Source organism: Aythya marila (assembly GCF_965140915.1).
Source record: "Aythya marila genome assembly, chromosome: 10".
In the NCBI taxonomy this organism is placed as follows: Eukaryota; Metazoa; Chordata; class Aves; order Anseriformes; family Anatidae; genus Aythya; species Aythya marila.
This window is the reverse complement of record NC_139051.1, coordinates 12,365,815-12,380,469: the sequence shown is the minus strand read 5'-3', so window position 1 is coordinate 12,380,469 and position 14,655 is coordinate 12,365,815. Positions and strand designations below refer to the sequence as shown.

Here is a 14,655-nt window from a genome sequence, read left to right as displayed (position 1 = left end):
TGCTGCAAAGCAAACTTTCCCACAGCTTTTGACGGAGATAATCTGTTTTTTAGCCACAATGGTGAATTTGTAATGCCAACTTTTCATTTTTAATGTTTTAGAATTTCCTGATGGGTTCTCATGCAATTATTTTGATTAACAAAGAGGTTTTCAGACTGACTTGAAAGGGTCTCAGAGGCTTAGGAAGGACCTGGCTCTGTGTTACTGCTCTCTCACTGGGCTTGTTTTTCACAGCTTTCTAGCTCTTGAATCAAATTCTTTGGAAATCAAAGAAAACTGCATCTTAGAAATATTTCATATCTCCACCCCTTCTGTGAAAAGTTTCTCTGCGGTGCTGGTTGAAATTTGGAAGAAAACTTATTCCCAGATCAAAAAAGAAAAACTTAAGGTTGTTATAAGAGAGAAAAAAGCGGCACTTCTTTAAAAGAATAAAAATAATAATGATAAAGTGTATTGTTAACAAAAAGACGAATGCTTTCAGTCATTTCTGTGAAACGCCAACCGCTGAAAACAAAGACGGAGAAGTATTCGGGACATTTCTGACTAACAAGGAAATGAGATCTCCAAGTAGGAAAGTTTTGGATGTTTCTATTTCATTAAAAATGTAGGAGGTGGCTTAAGAAATTAGGAAAAAATCCATTAGCAGTGTTTACTTGGATTTCATCATTCTCGTCTCATTGTTCATACTTTTTACTCGTTATTTTGGACATTGTGGAAATTTCAGGCTGGCTTCACAGCATGTGTGCCAGCAGATCCCTGCCGCAGCACCCATTTCTATGCTCCAGATGCGATCATCTCCAGGACTGTGGGGCTGGTCCTTCTCCAGAGCTCCTGCTCCCCTAGAAAATGCCATCAAGGGCAGGTAACTATAAGTAAAAGCGATATATTATGTGCTTGCACATGGTATGTCCTGGGCCATGCAGGGTCCAAAGGAGCTGCGATTGCTCCTCCACGGCCTACCTCCTCTTGGGGAGGTGAAGATGAGGAGACCTGCTCACATGAGATGCACTCGGAGGTCACCTAATTTGCTTTCAGCTGAGAAATCACCAGTGTTTAATGAAACATCAGCAAGGGCCAGCTGCTGAGGTGGCTGCGTTGCCTCCCTGGTGCCCAGCTGCAGGGGAAGGTGAGCTGCTGATATCTGCCTGGTCAGTGGAAACCTCACAGCATAGCACTGTGAGGCAGCTGCCAGGACAGGTCCTGCAGATGCTTTATTTCCTGGTTTCATTTGTCATCTTCTAATAATTTAAATATAACAGCTCCTTTAAACATCATGGCAGCAGAGCCCACTGATGACTGAGGAGAAGGGCAGTTTAGGTACAAGCTGAAAAGCCCTTATTTGTTAATGAAACCCCCAATTTTAGTGAAGCTTTCCAAATTCCAACAATCGCACAACTGAACTATCTCAGTTTAGCAAGCTAGCAGAGGATTTTCTTTCACATTGCAAAACCTGGGAACATGAACCACACGCCTGATGCGATCTCCATACAGATGGGCTTGAAACGCTGGCTCTGTCCCCAAACATCATTACTTTTACAGTGGACTTTTTAAAAATGTATTATTGCTGCTAATGCGATGTATATGTATTTTAGAAGTAATTTCCCCGGACTCCAATTAAACGTTCTAACAGGGTTTTGTTCTCTAAACAATTTGAACCCACTTCTTGCACCGGGGGGAGCACATTCGCCCCCCAGGCAGCACCGCAGCGTTGCTGGCTCAGTAACCCCAGCTGCGGCAGGGGCTGCTGCCCAGTGAGATGACCCAAACCCAAATCTGGTCCCCAAGGAGAGCAGAACCCCTCTTGTACTCCAGGACTTGGGGACCAGCCGTGACACACAGGGGTGAAATTCAGCTTTGAGATGAAGCTGAGGTGGGTGGCTGGGCCAGGGGGTGGGTGAGCTGTGGCAGCAGGGTTTTACGTGGGGGCAGAATTTCGTGAGGAACAAGGGGTTTTTGAGGAAGCCTCGGAGAAGGCTGGGTTTAGCTTGGTTTCCTAGGGGGCCTGGAGCCCAAAGGTTCCCATCTATGGCCTTGAAACGATCTGTAGGGGTGTGTGCAATGGGTCAAGGTGAGAGCTGGCATGGGGGCACAGCCTAGCAGAAAGCAGTGCCCCGAAATGCTTGCACCCGAAATGCAGTGGCTTCGTGAACAGAGCAGGAGGAACATGGAGGTCAGGACCTGGCATGTAGCGGTTTTACACATCTTGCTGGAAGTAAGAGGAGGTTGAATTCCTGAGGGCTAGCCCTACCCTCTCCACATACACACGGGTTTGGGGAACACTGAGTGTGAGCAGGGCAGGACGCTCCCCTCACAGGCACAAACGCTCTCTCAGCTCAGGCCCGGCTCAGCCCTGTCCCTAGCACACCCACTGGGATTTGGGTGCACGAGTAGGGCCCAGCGGGCTCTGACCATTGCTGGGGCACCCCAACACCCCCTTATAGAGCTGGGCTTCTCCCCCAAAAACCATTCCCACCCCTGAAGCACTTCGCAAGGAGGCATTTTGGGGAAGAATCGCTGCCAGCGGCGCTCCCCAAACCTCCCCAGGCGTCACCCCCGGGGTCTGAGGAGGGGGCACCGGGCACCCACACCCCCCCAGCCGTGGGGGTAAGGGGCTGGCTGCCCCCCACCAGCCCCGAGGTGCAGCCCAGGAGGGGCCGAGCCCGCCCTGCCCGCGCCCCTCCCTCAGCCCGCCCGCCGCCTCAGGGAGCTCGGCCGCGGGCCGGCAGCGGAGCGGAGCGGAGCCCGGAGCCCTCCCGCAGCGGGCAGCCCCCGGTAGGTACCGGGGGACGGGGCCTCGGTCCTGGGAAGGAGCGGAGAGGCTCCGGGGAGCTGGGGGTGGTGGTGGCGGGGGGAGCCCCCTGCATGCTGCGGGTGTGGGAGGGAGAAGCGCTGGATGGGGGTTTTCGTCTCCTGACGGGTGTTTGCTCGCAGCTTCTGAGTGATGAAGGGTCTCGGCGTGAACGGAGAGGGGCTTTGGGGGCTGGAAATGTCAGGGTCTGGTCCTAATGACAGCGGGTGTAGCTGCAGGGAGAGGTCTGGGTTGTGTCCCCAGCCCTTTGGTTTGCTGGAGGCAGGCAGTACCTGCCGGGTGACAGGCAGTGTGCCTGTCATTGGGCTGCTCTTTATTCTGCCATGATAAAGCAGCGGAGTCTTACCTAAGGTTTTTGCATAAACATTCCCTGTATCGTTTACATCGTAAAACGTTGGGATTAGAGCAGTGATTCCTCTTGCTCAGAAATCAAGGCTGGATCAAAAGTGATTATTTCAGCTGCAGAAGCCTTATGCTTGGTTCAAAGGAAAACGAGCAGTGCCCCGTCCCCATAAACCTAAAACTAAAACAGCAAATTGTTCCCCTCACCCCAAAGCATACCCTCCAACCTTACAGCGTTATATATTTTTCCTTAGAAAGAAACCAGAAAAAGTATTTCCCTAAAATCTGAGACCCACTTTTTTTTTTTTTTTTTTTTTCTTTTCTTTATTATAACACTCTTGGCTCGGTGTCTCGCGGAGGCTGCCAGACGGATGGCTGTTAAGTGGTAGTTTCTGAGCAGGGTGAATGGGATTGCAATCACCGTGTTTCGGAGTCGGAACAGCTCGGGTTGCTCTTTACAGGCCCCTGAGTCGCCAGAATCGGATTCCCACGAGGTGCTTTCTGGCCAGAGATGCGGCTCTTGGTTACAGAAACGCAGCTCTCCTGGCCACCGCCTTTGATTTATTCTTCCGTATCACCGAGAACAAGTCAGCGTTATTCTCTGGAATGATGAGCTCCTCCAAAAGCCAGTGTGTTGGGAGAAAGAAAGCAGGATTTTTTATCGCCTCGCTAATAGCAGCCCGCAGGAACGCGCTCGCAGCGAGCCCTCCTGCCTGGCTTCTGGCACCTTTCCTGGAGCCTGCTGGCACAGCCCGGGACTGCTCGTGGTCCGTCCAGAAGCAGGCAGGGGAAGCAGTGCACGTGGGATCCTGCTCCCAAGGGCACCCCAGAGATGTGGGGTTTGAGGTGAAGCCTCCAGGGGGCTGGACATGTCCTTTGGGGCTGGCATTGCCCAACCTGGGCAGCATCATCTGGGTCCCATGTGCTCAGCCTCGTAGGCCACCCAAGCAGGGACATGGGATGAGACCACTGGGTGCCTTGGCTATTACCATGCAGCCCTTGGCTCGATGCCTTCCCACAACAGTGGGGTTTGCCCCATGGACATCCCCATCCATAGTCTGTAAGCAGGGTTGCAGGGAAAGACATCTGCTTTATAGGCAGCCTGTGCTTTGTCCAAAGGGAGCAGAACCTGCCCAGGCTGGTGGGGTTTATTCAGCAGGGACCTCATGTCACTCCCATTCAGGAGGGTAATAAAACTCCCATTGATGGTTTTCATTTCCATATGACTTTCTATGGACTCCTGATGAACACAGCAACATGCCCTGAGCGTGGAGGGCGCGGGGGCTGCGGGCGACTGCCGAGCAGAGGAGTCTGCTGCATCCTGTTTTTGTAGAGGGCTTTTCCTCTTAGCAGTTGTAGTGAAAACAAACATGTGGGAGAACAATGGTGGTTTTTTTTTCTCTTTTCCTCTACATTTTAAATGCAACAAAAAAAAAACTATTAAAACTAAGTAAAGTTGTCTTAACGACAACAACAAAAAGCAATACCTATTATGTTAATTAGGAAAGTAAGCGTAACCCAACGCGGAATCCCAAGCACAAAGGTCACTTGCCTTCTGGATCTCAGTGTGCATTTTTGCCATGGAAAGCCTGTTTCGGACGGGGCACTGGCAGCAGAACAATGCTGGTGCCATGCAGGCGTTATCTGTGATAAAGGAGGGCCAGCTTCACACCCCAGAGGAACACCCCTGTGTGCTGCCGAGGGACTTCGCAGCCTTGTGAGTCATCCTCTCAGCGGGGAGCAAATGGGATTCCACAGAAAGTATTTCCTTTCTCCAGATCAACTTTCCGGTATTTCATTTGTTGGGTCTAAAATGCTTTACCATAAGCAAACAGGAGTAATTCTGTAGAAATGGAAGTAAGATATTTAGTTCTTTCTAGGAGTAAGACTCGGAGATGCTGTTTGTAGGAGAAATCACCCCCCTGGGGAAAAGGGGCTGCAAAGCCAGCGATGAGGTACAGCGTAGCGGGGGGACAGCCAGCTCCAATAGTTCCAACTTAAGCTAGCTTTAGAGAAACATCTGATGCTGTTTTTTCAACATACAGAGGTGGAAGATCCTTTGTAGTAAGTGAGTAGGGGCGTGGGTTGGTTGGTCACCAGGTTGCCCCTGTTGGGGACGTTTGCGCAGCTGCAGCTGCCTTGGGGAGAGCCCCCACCTGAACCTTCTCATCCCGTGCAGGTGCTGCAGTGACTGAGGCTCGTCCCAGATCAGGCTACTGAGGCTCTTCGCTACGAGGTGGGTCCCGTGCTTTAGCCATCCTTCTCCCCTCTCCCCATTTTTTGTTTTTTCCTGAGCAGTGGATGTCACACCTGGACCCACGTGTCCAGCACCGGTGCGTGGTTATACGGGGCGATGCTGTTCATGCCACCAGCAGCATGCAATTCCCTGCTGGTAGAGGAACTTGGTCCCATCACAGCCCCTTCCTTTTCTGTTACCATCTTTGTGAAAAATAGAGGAATTAGAACAGAATTTTCTTTTAAGGGAACGGGAGAAAGAAATAAGCTACAATAATGTCAAAATATTGCATGCAACATTATTCGGAGTGTAATGCTGATTTGAAGCAGCGTATCCTTTCAAGAGCTGTTTTGGTTTTGTTATGTCGAACACACATCACAGAGCTGAACGGGGCGGTCTGGAAGTGCCTGAAGCTGAGGGGAGCAGCTTTTACGATCCTTCTCCTGAGAGCTTCACGCACTGGGGTTCTGGCTCCAATTCATAGTGATGCTAAATTTAAAAATCCTTTCAAAACAGGACCCAACCTTTTCACTGTTCTCTTCGTAAAATGCTGAGCATTGAAGTGATAATGTTCAGAACAAAGAAGGTTTAGTATAAACATTTAGTTTGTACTAAATAAATTACACTTAGCCTTGCAATCACGTTACTGGTGACAGCTTATACAGCCTGCACTCTTCCCTTGTAACGCACCAGAACAAATCAAATATACATTGTTGGGAAAAAATGCTTGTCTTTTGTCAAAAAGCCCAGCTGCTGTCAGCAAACATATTGTGGGAATATGGATCTGGAAACAAACAGATCATTAGAGGGTGAGTTAAGGTTTTCTGATTTAATTCTAAACATGTTGAGTGAGGGAACCAGAGATATGTAATTCCAGGAAAACCGTGCACCACAAGGCTTTTTTTTTCCCTCTAATGAAAGCTGGTATTTATATTGAACACAAAGTGCTTTGGGTGACAAGGATGGTTACATATGGAAAATATGAAGTTCCATTTGTTCTGGAGGGCTGTGAAGATCGCTTGATTAGAGGTAATACTGCACTGATGCAAGTTTTGCATTCTTTCTGAAAATTGCTCATCAACTGGCGGCTTTATTAACAAGGTACACTAATTTTCTAATGTTAAAAGGTGCGTGCACACAGAGGACCCCTGCTTGCAGGGAAAGCAGAGGTGGGGGCTTGTTCAGTCATGCCCCCACTTGGGTTATGCCTGTGCTTTGCCCTGTCCCAGCTGGGAAAACAAAACGTGCTTCCCACCGTGGGTGTGCTTGGTGGGCAGAGCCAGCAGCGGGGCCACGGGCACGAGAAGCTGCATCCCCTGCCCTGCAGCGAGGCTGCTGTGGCCAGGTTTGTGCCTCTTTGGGGTTTTCATTGGGGTTACAGACATCGCTGCGGAGAGGAGAGGATATCCTGAGTTGCCCTGGCCCCTGCTCTGCAGGGACAGTTGCAAGGCAGCCCGTGTCCCTGTGTATTTTGGCACATACTGGAGCTTTGCTCTCAGGGAAAGGCTGTTCTGGTCTCTCTCCCCTTCCTATAGTCAAGCAGCTACCGTCTTGGCCCCACCACCGTGCTCGTGGCAGCCTGAGCTGCTCGGCTGCACTGAAGAGGCGAGGGGTCGGGCAGGGAGCAGCAGGACACCTCCCTTTTGGAGCACCCCGCCGAGCCCACGAGGACCTGGGAGGCTTCAAAGGCTGCATCTGGAAAAACAGAAATCCCCCGAGGGGTGCTGGAGGTGGGGGCACGAGGCCAGGAGGGTGGTGAGCAGAGCGGGCACTGGGCACATCACCTGCTGCTTCCCCTCCTGTCCTGCCTGGATGTCCTAGCAGGGGCACAGGGCTGCAGCCGTGATAATGCCTCGTGTGCTGCGAGCAGCCATCCGCAGCCACCTCGGAGGTTGGGGCAGGGATCAGCCTTCCTGCTACGAGCATGAAAACCCCAGTTGGAGCTTCGGCCCCGGACTGAGTCTCCACAGGCAGACGGTGATGGTATCACATTCGCTTTTCATTTCTGCGTGGGCACCGTGCCCGTGCAGTTATAGCACAGCTGACTCTGATTTTCATATAGTTCATTGTTTACTTATGACTTACTATAAAGTTGAGCTTGTCTTATTTATGAGCAGCCATGAAGATATGAGATTTCATCCGCTGGGTGATGACTCATTCATTGGGTTGGACTCCTGAGCTCCTAATACATGACATATTTTGGACTATGGATGAGCAGCGTTTCTCTGTGAGCCCAAATTAAATGAGGTGAATGGAAATAATTAGTAATTTGTTTTGAAAAATCCTGTTTGTAGCCGGGTTTGTGCTGGATTAGCTCCCTGCTCGTTTCACCCCTGTGCACATGGGCAGAAGGAGCGGCCGTGTGCTTACCGGGAGGTAACGAGCGGCACTCCGGGGTCAGGCACTTGAGCACGCCAGGGCTGCCTTTGCTTCGTTCCTGCTGCACGAGGAAGGCCTTCGCAGCACAGGAACATTTGATACTTTCTATGAACTTTAATGACCGCAACGCTTCTCGTGCTGCTGCAAACAATTTGAGAAACTAATTTGTAAAATCGCTCATAAAAATCTCATGTTCTTCCCGTAATAATAAAGCTTCTCCGCTGGACAAAGAGCTACAAATCTTCAGGAACAGCAGGCTCAGCAGGAGGGGGCTTCAGCGGCTCTCGTCTCGGGCATGCTTCACCCTCCCGTGGGTGCGTCATTGCCAGTGAATGCAGCAGGAAGGATTCCTGCGGAGGCAGAAGTATTGCCCCTGGTAACGCTCAACGGGAGGCTTGTTAAAAACCTTTCCCCTCCCCACTCCTCTTGACCACAGCTCTCACAGACAGGCCAGGTACCAGCACCTTGGTCCTGGCCCTGGGAAGCATCGGTGTGACTTCGCCGAGGTCAGTGGCTGGTTGGGGCTCACGGGTTTTCTCAGCCAGGAGCCGCACCGGCGGAAATTTACGCCTCGATTTCAGCCGTAACGATGCTTCCCCGAGGTTTCGGCGAGCCCCGCTGTGCTGGCGGATGGCTGCGAGGCAGTGGCAGGGCGTGTGGGGGACTTGCCATGACATAACCGCATTCCTACGGCATTAGGAGATATTCCCAGGCTGCGGCAGGGGCAGCACATCCCCTTCCCTGCCTCCCACCGAACCACTGCCTTTCTCGAGGCGTGGGGAGAGCAGGAGAGCTGCCTCAGGTTTAAAGATTTCCCCGCTGCGGGGATTTTCGTCGAACCAAACCTCTGGCTGGTTGCTCTAGGGCTTGTGCCATGCTCAGAGCACCAGACCTGGGAGCAGCATTAAGGAAAAGTTTGGTGCAAACAAACCTTGCACGGGCACAGCGGTGCCCGCAGGGTGTCCCTGGCCCCGGGCACAGCCCGTGGGGCCGGCCGGGCTGGTGGCAGTAGATGGCAGCATTGTAAAATGTTTGCATTTGGGGTTTGTGCCTCCTGGGGCGTGGGGCTGGCAGCAGGGCTGCCCTCGCAGCTCGCCCCTTTCATCCCAGCCCACAGCCCCACCGCGAAGCCACCGCGCTGGGGAGGCACCCAGGAGCTGGGCTGTATCCCTCCGGCCTCCTGGGCTGGCAGCTGAATGTATTTTTATGCTGATTTGTGTCTCTGAGGGTTGCCAAAGGAGCTGGGGTTTGCCCAGAAGGGAAAGTGCCCTGTGCCCGCAGGCTTCCAGCCTGGGGCAGCATCAGCAAGGCTGGGTTTCTGCTGCACTTCACCAATTTGCAGTCATTTTGTTGTGCCCCCATCCTGCCTCGGGGAAGCTCGCTGCTGTTGAGGAGCCAGAGAGAGGATTTTGATTCAGAGAAGGACAACTCGCTGCTGCTGTGAGGACTGCAGGAGACGCAGCGGGCCAGTGCCGCCCTCGGTTTGTATGTGCCTGGGCACGCCATCGCCACGGCTGGCGGGGGAGCGGGAGGAAGGCACGGTTGTCTCGGGAGCTTGCCAGGCAGCAAAGGACCAAAAGGACTGAGGAAATGTTTTATGTGCAAAGTCCAACACTAAGGAGGTGGATCCAGAAGACCATTTCTGCGCAGAACGAAGGAGGAGGGAGCTGCCTGTGGCTACGCTTTGTCCTGCTCGCGGCTGTTGCAAATGAGGGGTGCGAGTACCCAGAGCAGCCTCCAGCCTCAGGGAAGCCAAAAGCCAACAGGGGCCATTCGGGGGTGCCTGGCGGCCACCAGGTGTTATCCCCGTGGCAGAAAGCTGAAGCCACTTACCTGAGGCTGCTGGCTCCACGTTTCACTCTGCCCTCTCCGTTCTCCAACAGCAACGGGGCATCCAGCACCGGGGCACGGGGACCACCCTCAAAAAAGGCTCTCGAGCAGTGCCTCAGCCCCATTTTATTTCGTTTTTGCTCCCTCCAGATGAGCAGGACCGGCAGGGCTCCTTTCCCCCCACTGTGTAGTGCCAGCTGCTCTGCTGGTGTTTTAGCAGCGCGTGTGATTTATGAAGGCAATGTTCCTAGCTGGGAGCGCTGTACCAGGTGTCTGCCGTGAAGTGCCGTGCCCATTACTCCAGCAAGGCTGAATTGCCCTTTGAAATACGCTGCTGTTTGATTGAAAGGGATCTATTTTTACTTTTCGGTCCTTTTCAATCCGACAGCGTGTTACCGGGCTTATCCCTGATACCATCTCCTGTTTCAGCTCTGCCAGGCACACGCACAGTGAGAGGCGCAGCTGCCTGGCTTCCCTGCTGACTCCACCAGGAGCACCTTTCTATGCCCTCTGCTCCCAGGGGCATGCCTTTTATTGCCTTGTTTTAAGCTGGTGCTCTCGGAGCTGCTTTGCAAAAGCCAGGAAGCACCGTCATCCCCAATTTCTCACCAGGGCCACGGGAATTGCAGGTTTTGCCCTACAACTGGCCTCCTAGGAGGTATTTCACCTCCTAGCAGAGTACTGCAGGGCAGAGCTGAGCCACGGGACGTGGCTGTGCTGCAGGTGGTAGCACCAACTGCACGGAGGGGCGGTGGCTTGAGGCCGGCTGCCACACGGGGATCCCATTTAAAAGGTTTTGCTCCCATTCGAGCAGAGAAATGCCCCCAGATGTATGGCCTCACGTGCATATACATCCCAGCATTTGTATAGGAAGTCAAATACTCTTAATTGCTTGGCTGGATCGAAACCAGGCTGCCAGCACCTAGTGGGCTGAGCGGCAGAACAATGCCCTGCCTTTGTGTCCCTGTGCTCCTGCCAAGGCTTATCGGCCCTTCTGGGGGCTCATAAAGCAGCTTTCCAAATCCGCCAGTCGGCTTCTTGTGCAAGGTTTCAGTCTGGGAATATATTTTTTTGTGAGAAATGTTTGGTGACGTCAGCCTTTTGCAGAAAGAAAAACCATTTAAAGTAATTTTTTTTTTTTGGTCGGTTATTTACCCTCGAGAGAGCAAGGCAGCGGAGGCGATGGAGGAGAGCGCTGCGTCGTGCCTTTCCCCTGAGTTCACCAGGATGCGCGTGGCTCTGCTCACGCTCTGCACCACCGTTCGTCCTGGGGCGAGCGCCAGGATCGCCGAACGACCCCCCTCTGGCTGCAGAGAAGTCAACGGCTCTGTTTATGTCACACAGAAGGCCCTCGGTTTGTTTAAAAAAAAATATACGCTGTTCCCCTGGAAAGCGTTCCTTCCTACGCTTCATCCAGCTGTCCCGAGGGGGAGCTTGGCCAAATGCAGCTGTTCTGCTCCGTCCAGGTTAAAACAGCTCCTGGGGAGTAACTGGGGAGCACCTGGGAGTCTGTGCGGGCCGCAGGGGCTGGCGGAGGTGAGCAGCTTTATTCTGGTTTTACACCGTCACTCTTGAAAACCCTGACTCACGGAGCAAAAACACGGGAAAAGGAGCTCAAACTCGGAGAAAAAATGGGCGTACCGGCTCAGGGGGAGAGCCGCAGCCACTCTGAAGGCAAATACGAGCCCTAGGTAGAGGTGGAGGGAACCGCAAGAAGTGCCTAACGAGCACAGCGCCGGCAGCTATCTGATACGGGCAGGAAGCCGCGATTAGACGCACACTGGAGCATTGTGTTTCTGCCTCAGCATCTGACTTCTTAGGTCATGAAATCAGATCCTGAGCTATTTTAAAAATGAGTTGCTATTTCAAATCGTTTTTTTTTGACTTAGCGTTTGCTCTGTCGAGTCACGTTGCTTTGGGAGAGCTTTGCGTTTCGCTGCGCGGTGGGGACGTTGGCGCTGCTGGGCGTCCTCCTCGGGCACCGCAGAACATTTAGGGAGATTCTGCAAGCAGAGAAGCCTATCTGCAGCTCGGAGCATGTACTTCTCACTTAAAGCCATATGCAGGGGTTGGAAGTAAAATTAAACACCCTTCCCCAGATGCCAGTTCCCCTGCACGCCTTCCTCTGCTCTTAAGAGCCTCAACGATTTGATGAACTTTGCAGCATTGCCATAGGAACAGGCAGTGAGGGTGTTTCAGACGAAGAAGGGAGGTGAATTCCTGAATGAGACACACTCCTGGGGAATCCCCTGTCCTTTCTCTCCCAGCACGTACCCGATGGGTCCCCGTTTGGTCCTGTCCCTGATCTCAGCTGCCACGGGCTTGCAAAAGGCACGAGCTGGCTCGCTCTTGGGTCATTCACAGCCCGTGTCTCAAAAGCAGAGCTTTAAACCCCAGCTGCGAGCCTCCCCGGGATCCAACAGGCAGCAGCAGTGTAACTTCTGGCAAGGCACCGTGTTTGCCAGATGGATGGCTGCTTCTGGCACCATTTCCAGCTTCTGGATACATACATAATGCAGTGAGACCTCCACGTACAGAAGAAAAATCATGTTCTTCCAGACACGGGGAGATGAAAAAAATGCCCCAGATGTAATTGCTACTGCAAGCAACTGTTGCCTAAGTAGACATTCAAATGATGAATTTCAATATAAATTCCAGGACTAAGTCTTATATTTTTCAGTGTATTTCTAGCGATCTCTCTGCCTAAAGACATCCGTCTGATTTGGATTGAACTGCTGCTGCGTGCTCTCACATTGCTGTCTTCACAATCCCGGATAACAAAGGGAGGAGGAAAAAGAAGCTGGAAAAAGTGAGAACAAGTTGTATCAGATGTCCTAGCTGATATTTGTATAATGCAGAACTTCTTTGCCTTCCATATAGCTGCTGAATAAGGAGAACACAGCCCATGACGCAATCCATTGAATTCATGCTTTGACTTGACCGACTTGTCTCAGTTTTGCTTCGCTTGGTAGAGATCAGGGTAGCGAAAGGAGAGGCTTAATGACTGCTTCATCAATAGAGAAGAAACACTTCTATTGTCTTTAAAACTCAGCAAACAGTGTAAGGGGAGAAGAAAATATGTGGTGTGCTTGGGAAGCCTTGGTGCGAGGCTGGGACCTGGATGTGACAGAGTGCCGCTGGCTGCGTGGTGATGCCGTGCTCAGTCACTTGGCCATGCTGGTGAGTGGCAGCTGCCACCGAAATCCCATGGGATTGTGGTGGTTGTGGCTCACGAGGAGCCAAACCTTGAGCTGCCCTGAGCCTCAGCTTCGCTACCTCTGAAATCACTGGGTGAAGGCTGGGCTGGTGGAGGAGTCTCCCCGGGGCACTGCGAGGATTAACATCTGTGCAGTGTTTTGGTCGTGTGGTCATGTATTTTACGGCATTTGTTGCACATGGCTTTTGTTGCAGTGCACAATGCTGTCCTGTGTTTGGGTAAGGCCATTACATGCCAAAAACTTATAAATATTTAAAATCTCCTGATAGATTTCTAAAGCTACCTGGCTGCTATAGCCCATGGCCCAGTTCTTTTTCCAAGCGGTTGCCTTGACAACTCCCAAACTTGGGCAGCCCTGGGGCACAAACCCTCATGGCACAGCAGGTTTGACAGAAGCCTTTGGAAGGGATGGAGGCATCTTGCTGGCTCTTCCCAACACTTCTCTGCTGGGCTGTGGTGCATCTTCAAAGCCATTTGTGTGGGGTTAGTTGCAGTGTGGGAAAAGTCAGCCCTCCTCATGTATTAACAGCATCACCAAAGTCTTTACAAGATGCAGCCTCTACTTGCACAGGGGTTAACAGGAACATGATCTGAGTCTTTCCAAGTGGAGAAATCCCCTCCACTTGCAAAGACTCAGCCCTGAATGCTCAGCCCTGGCTTCTGCCCACTCTTACTGAGCTGTGTCGACCACTTGGGGTTAATTCTGATCCTTGTCCACTGTGATCAAAGCAAGCCATTGCTGAATATCGCATAAAGCAGAGGACACTCACAGTGCCCCAAATGGGGGATCCCTGGTTCAGAGGAGTGCAGGACCTCATCATCACGGGGCCGTGATGCTCTTGGCTCCTCTGGAGCAGACTCAGACCCCGTTAGTCACCCGTCATGCGCTGCCTGGCCACGGACGTCAGTGCCAGCCGTGCCACTGCTCCCCACACCCTTCTGCTTTTGCAAGGGAGGTTCAGACAGACCTTTCCTGAACGCAACTGCCAGCAGCCAGGGCTGCTGTCCCTCCCCATTGGGATGCTCCAAAATCTAATGGCGAGTGTGCACCGTGGGGTCACACAGCACACATCCAGGGCCCTGACGTGTGGGATCAATAATCCATGCTGGGGTTTAATTTCCATTAAGGGTTATCGCTGATTCCAGCAGGAGCAGCAGCAGCGGTCTTGTGAAGGCTGGCCAACTTTTATTTACCCCTCAAGTTTAACCTGTGCTCCTGATTTTTTCTATTCCTGCCCACAAAGCAATTCCTTGTGGGTTCCCACAGCCTGCTGCCATGTTCTCCTTTGGGACACAGTCGTCAATGTCTTTTTGCAAAACGTAGAGGAACCAAATGCCATTGCAATTCATCCCATTTGTCAGTGCTGCATTTTGAAATGCAAACTATTCTGAGCAGTTCTGTGGTAAAACAGTGAATGTGGGGCAGTGGAAGACCTCTGTTCCACAACAAACAGGGTCTTTTTAAGCCCATCCTTGCAAATTAACATAAAGAGGGAGGAAGAGTATTTTTAAAACACTGGAAAAAAAATTAATGCGGCTTGTTTTTTGAAACCACTTAAAGAGAACTGAAAAAGCAATGACTCTGTTCTTCCTTCCGTATATCTGTGTCTGGCGAGCAAAGCTGGGCTGGAAAGTTCTTTGTCAAACTGGACAGATTAGAAGAAAAAAAAAAGGATTTGCCACAGTGTGTGGTGTTGAAATCCCCTTCCCCCTCCCTGCATGTGTACGTATGTCCACACAAACATCCATCCCTGTAAGTACAAGGTATGGAAGGCATACATTAGTTCATCTATAATAAAGTACAGGAAACGTGTTCACTTGTGTTAAAATGTCTTCCAACTT

The 14,655-nt window shown here is 51.8% G+C and overlaps 1 protein-coding gene across 5 annotated transcripts in view; it reads left to right on the top strand.

The window, feature by feature from the left end:
* Positions 1-2,692: 2,692 nt before the first annotated feature.
* The window catches only part of FLNB (filamin B), an 85,220-nt gene continuing 73,257 nt past the window's right edge, over positions 2,693-14,655 (top strand). For all 5 annotated transcript variants that reach the window (XM_082768418.1, XM_082768417.1, XM_082768416.1 and 2 more), the window contains exons 1-2: positions 2,693-2,772; positions 5,331-5,387. The gene's annotated coding sequence lies outside the window, so the exon portion shown is untranslated. The remainder of the gene's footprint in view (positions 2,773-5,330; positions 5,388-14,655) is intronic.